Source organism: Lytechinus variegatus, chromosome 10 (assembly GCF_018143015.1).
Source record: "Lytechinus variegatus isolate NC3 chromosome 10, Lvar_3.0, whole genome shotgun sequence".
Taxonomy (NCBI): Eukaryota; Metazoa; Echinodermata; class Echinoidea; order Temnopleuroida; family Toxopneustidae; genus Lytechinus; species Lytechinus variegatus.
Genome location: NC_054749.1, coordinates 17584454 through 17590806, shown reverse-complemented (window position 1 = coordinate 17590806; position 6353 = coordinate 17584454).

Sequence of the window (6353 nt, the reverse complement as noted above, 5' to 3'; positions counted from 1 at the left end):
TACGCCACATTGTAGTAGGAATCGTGTCTCCAATTACAATAAGGAGTAACTTTGGAGGCTGTTTCCATGGCAACGGATTAAAAAAGAATTGAGGCCCATGACGTATACGACTGAAATCATTTTTAAGCTTCATTCGTTATGTGAGAGCCCATTTCATTTATACATCATTACCATGATTACTTGTATTAAAATGGAAACCGTGTTGCATAAGTGGGAATTCATCTGTTCCATTGTTTTCTATTGTTTCACGTAGCGTAATTTAATCGTTAAGCTGATAACCATGATATTGCTTCCTGAAAGGGGTGTGTGACCACTGATTAAAAATTGGAGGAACGAAAGAAGAAATTAAAGAAAACCTCAAACGCAATAGAAACCGATCCTTTTTATTTTTTATTGTTGTTCCTATTGATATTATAATTATTACTATTACTATCATTATGCTCGTTATTATCGTTATTATCGTTATTATTATTATCATCATCATCATCATCATCATTATCATGATCATTATACCATGAGCATTTTGTTACCATTGACATTATTACCATTATTCGTTATACGCTTTCATCATTTTTATTGTTGTAATATCGCCATCATTATAATCATCATCTTGTGGATAACGGTATAATAGCGATGATATCACCGATAATATCAGCAAACAAATAAAAGTCACGCATTTAAAAAATATGATCGATACAAATATATTGGTAATTGAAACATCGAGAGTTTATTGCAATCTGATAACTCATCAACAGTACTTTTCGATAAGGGTTTTTAATATGTCCCGTCTTCAATAAAACAATGTAATAATTTATTCATATACATATATGTACGTGTGTGAAACAAACATTCTATACTTATCACGGATTCATTGTACAGTATTGTACAGCAATGACCTTTAGTATCTTCTAAATCTTAATTTAAACATTTGCAACATGACTAAAGGTGCGCCCTTTGTGGCAAAAGAACACAGGCAAGACAAGTGTGCTATTAATTACAGGACGACTTTACTGGAGTGAGTGGAATAGTCCGAATCATTCACAACATTAGACTTCATCTGTTCCACTTATACCATGAACATTCCGAACTGGAAATTGAATCCATATAAATATAATTTCTAAAAAACCAGCTCTAAGGCGCGTATTCTGAACTCGGGTTTAACTTAGAATATAGTATATCTCTGTGCTACTATGGGAAGCTAAAAATATCACAATTTTGTTAATACATACTTTACATGCTTCTTATGTTCATGGCTCTCTTTTTCAATTTTCTAGTTCGCATTATCTTTCCTAGACAGCTAAGAATAATTTGAGAATCAAACTAGCTGATACATTGATCCTCTACAGTTAGGGATTAATGCCACCATTCTATCCATAGTTGTACCACAACTTCAGACTAGGGTTTAGATTAAACCCGAGTTCAGAATACGGACCAGTACCTTATTTCTTATTCTTAGACTGCCCCTTTCTATTTTGAGATTTATAAACATCCGATCTATGAAATAAAAATACTTAACACAAACAATGTTTCTCCTTGAAATTATGTTTCCCTCTTTGTGCATAGTTTATAAAATGTGCATAAAAATAAGCGATATAGATTAATACAACAAAATAACGCCACAGATTCGCCAAGCTATTTTACATCTCAATACACAAAATGGAAATACACCTAAAGTTAAATTCCCTATACGTTTACTATTTTCATTTCACCATATTGACTATTTTCTATTATTTCAAGAGGCGATTGGATTGGGTATTAATAAAAGGGGCAATTGAATTTGCAAATCATGGGCACACGTTATTTGTTCAATTTGATCAATTAACCATATTAGGTAGATGTTAAAGCTGTGTAGTTCAATGAGCATCTGAATAATTCGCCTCATGAGAGAGGGAATAGGACCCCTCAGTCAATAAATTCTAAACCATACAAACCCATGCCATAAGGTGACGACGTCGAGTGTTTTCAGATACCGGCGTGACTATATACTGTGGCTTGTCATCGTGAAAGCAATGGAAGTGTGAACTTTTGAACGCAAGACCACGCATCGACATCACCCATAATAAGACCACACTAATCATGCATAGATCGTGAGCACACTTACAAACACCCCTATGTGACAATGGTAACGCGGAGAACAGTAACGCACGCTTAATTCCTCATGACATCACACACATCCACAGAAGACACAGACAGCGTACAGGAAAAACCTGCTTCACTAATACACACCCACCTGACACAAATCACTGAAACGCATCCTTAAACAACACACACCTCACTCTTCTACATGACACATATTCAACGTTCATTCTCAGATAACAGAAAGTGGTAACACACATGCACATTAAAAAATAATCAACCATGAAAACGGATCAACATGCCGAACATTATTATCGAAGCACATCGACAGACAAAACATAGTTTCTTATCGAAACGCATCAATTGACAAACTTCTGAATCGAAATACAGCCACAGACAAAACACTGACTCGAACAGATCCGCATAGAAAACATTTCCTGGACACCAATTCACAAACAGAACATGCCACCGATGACACACACCAATAATAACCAAACATACCATCAGCAGACATCAACAATCAAAAGAAACTATCTATGCATACATGTACGCATCAAGACACATCCATAAACAGTTAAAAGGTCAACAATGATCGACAGACAAAAAAAAAGCAAATCAATGATAGACTTGACCTAAGCATGTATGCAAATATGAAACACGTTACCACTATCGCATATCAAGTCCAAAATCGTACGTCACCACGCGGCTCGAGACAAACATTACACCAACCCATGTCAAAATACAAAACATGTAGAGCATGGTCAGATCCGTTGAAACAAAAACGGAATATTCACACATGCATTTTAGCATAAAACCACATTACTAACAGCCGGCAAAGGCATCGATGGCCCCATCATCATAATCATCCACATGTAAACAATCACAGCCAAGAGTGAAAATCTCTTGATAATGGTCTTACTAGTTTTGCAAACTGGTATTTCGAACTCAACTGGTATGTCTGGCCTTACTGGCATTTCCTATACTGGACTGACCGTACATCAACTGAATACACGCATAGTTTAGTACAAGCCTCATACATCTTCGCGCTTCCCCTCACATTACCATCCATGAAACACATTCAGCCCTGTCATCACACACAAAATACACAGTATCAATCACACCCTCACACACGCCGTGCACACCCTCAAACACAAAATACAACGTATCAACCACGCCCTTACACCAATTACCTACAAGTAACTGACGCCTATCCTCACTCACAAAGAACACAGTATTAACCACGCCCTTACACGATTCACCTTCACGCACACTCTTACAATAAAAGATACAGAGAATCGACCTCGCCCTTACACCAAAATACCTTCACCTGGCGCCTACTATTACACACGAAATATACATTATTTACTACTCCCTTACACACGCCATACACTTTCACGCATACTATCACACACAAAAATAAATAGTATCAAGCACATCACATATACACATCTACATACCCTGACACACAAAATACAAGGTTTCATCCTAGCCAATAGACGCACCATACTTTCATGTTTACACAGTACCAACCAAATCCTTACACGATACGCATTCATGACTACGCTCACACACAAAATACACAGTATCAATTACGCCAATACACACACCAATCCACCCAAGCACACATTACACACAAAATGAATATTATCACCCACATTACATCTATATCTACCCTGACACACAAAATACAAGGGTTCATCCCAGGCAACAGACACACCATACTTTCATGTCTACTTCTGCACACAAATTACACAGTCCCAACCACATTCTTACACGATACACATGGATGCCTACCCTCGTACATAAAATACAAAGTATCAACCACGCCTTACACACACCCTTTCACGCGAAACACATAACATCTCTACACGATACACATCCATGCCTACCCTCACGCACAAAATACACAGTATCAACCAAAACTGGGCATATGCCTTTACACCATAAATCTTCACGATGCTGATGCCTACCATTACGCACAAAATACACATTATCAACCATGTCCTATAAACACACACAATACACATTCATGCATACCCTCACACACAAAATGCACAGTATCAATCACATCAATACACACGCCATACTACCTGACACACAGAATACACCTATCAACCACGCCAAAACACCATGCACATTCATGCCTACCCTCACACACAAACCACGCACAATTATCCACGCCCTTACAGACACCATACACAGTAATATCTACCCCCACCCACAATATACACATCACACACGCACACACTCACCATACGATCTAATGTCTATTCTCCACACCACAGTATGAAAGGTCTAAACAGACTACCTACATACATCACACACTATCGCTTCCACATAAAACTACACCGGAACGGCATATACAGTACGCAAAAAAATAAACTCCGTACCTGACAGTGACATTAGATTCATATAAGCCCACGCCATGATACGCTTTTTAAGAATCACAATATACTAAGGCCCGCGCCCTGATACATTCTTTTAATCTAATAAAATCATCTAATATTGATAATTATTACAAGCATCCACTCAACAGGAAAGCCTCCATAGCCAGCAAACTAACTTGACGTAAGGAAAATGTCATTTCGTGTCACCAGGCATCCGTGCGGCTCACTTGTTACATCCGGACATAAGAACCACAGCAAAACATAGCGCCATTATAATGCCACTATCACATAGGCCCCCGGCCGACCAAATATACTACATATTTCCCATGTTATCAGTCTGGAGTTGGTCTCATCGAAGTGTCTGTAGGATAACTGAGCAAGCAGAGTTTCAACAATGTTATCAGTCGTGACATCAGTCCACCAGCAACGAACAGTGCTACCTACAAACATTCACTCATGTAAATTCCTTCGGCCATAAGTCATACCCATGGCTTTGATACTATGATTCTATCTGCATTAGTTCTTTTCTCTCTGATTTACCTTATCCATGTTTAACACGCGCGCGTGACGACTGACGTTTTACCTTAAAGATAACAGTTCATAAATGAATTGCTTTTGAAGAATTCAGCACAATATGTAATTAACGAAATTTTCAGTGTTTTGTTTGTCTAATTTCACTTTATCTTTTCAAATCATGTCATTTTCAGCCTCGAGTAGTATACGATTATCACAAAAACTCCTTTGAATACGTCTATGTTCTTTTGTCATTTCACAATATAATAAACTATGAAATTTTGTCCAGCACGTTGCGTTTAACGTTTCTAAACAAAAGAAAATAAAATTAAAAAAATAACACACACACATGGTCCAATATTTGCCGGATGGCGCCCGAATATTTTGATTAGATTAAATATCACTCAATACACAGAGGCAAGTTTGAATATGCTTTATTAAGGTATCGCAATTATTAACTCAGCAGTGAACAAGAAGGATCATTGGATAAAATATCGCCAAATACTGTGTTAACTTTACATACTTTATGATGAATTAAAAACACCTAATGAATCCATGTCTCTTTTTCTCCATTTGAAAAAAATACACCACAGTTTCCCTATTAGTACCATCCCACAAAGCTTACTCGAAACAATTGCGTCCTTGGTCAGAAATTGCCTAACCCGATATTTTATGATACTTGACACCCCTCCACTCTAATTACAGATAGGACGGGTCTGTCAGTTTAGATGTAATCTACGACTTTTGGGATCCGACGTTATACCCAATACCCAACGAGTTATGAAAATTCCAGCTAAGCACAAGTTATACAACTAGTTGCGTTCCTATGCTCACCTTAAAGGGGAATCCAGCCTTGGCCATAAAATGTTGTGTTGGGAAGAAGAAAAATAAATTAAACAGAATGGCGAAAGTTTGAAAGAAATCGGACAAGCGATAAGAAAGATATAGCTGCTTGAAAATTGAGATCACTAATAGTATGTAGATTTCAAATTGGCAACTGGGTAAGTAAATTATGACAAGGGGCAAGGACAACTTTCCCATAGGCCATGTACTTTATTATCAGGGATTTGTGGTTTTCTCCTAAGTACCTATTCCCCTGGGGCAGCAATCTAAATATAATCCTGGTAGTATATTGTTTTATGTCCTCATGAAAGAAAAATATAATTTGAAATAAAACTTTTGGGAAAAATGACATTTTAGCCATAATATGTATCGGAGTACATGGAAGAGTAGTCCTTGCCTTACATCACTATGACATCCCATATGCGGCCAATTTGAAGTCTCCATGGGAATAGTGATTACCAATATTTACAACTTTTAAAAATTCATAACTTTCTTGTTGTTTGTCCAATATTGTTCAAACTTTCACCTATTAAC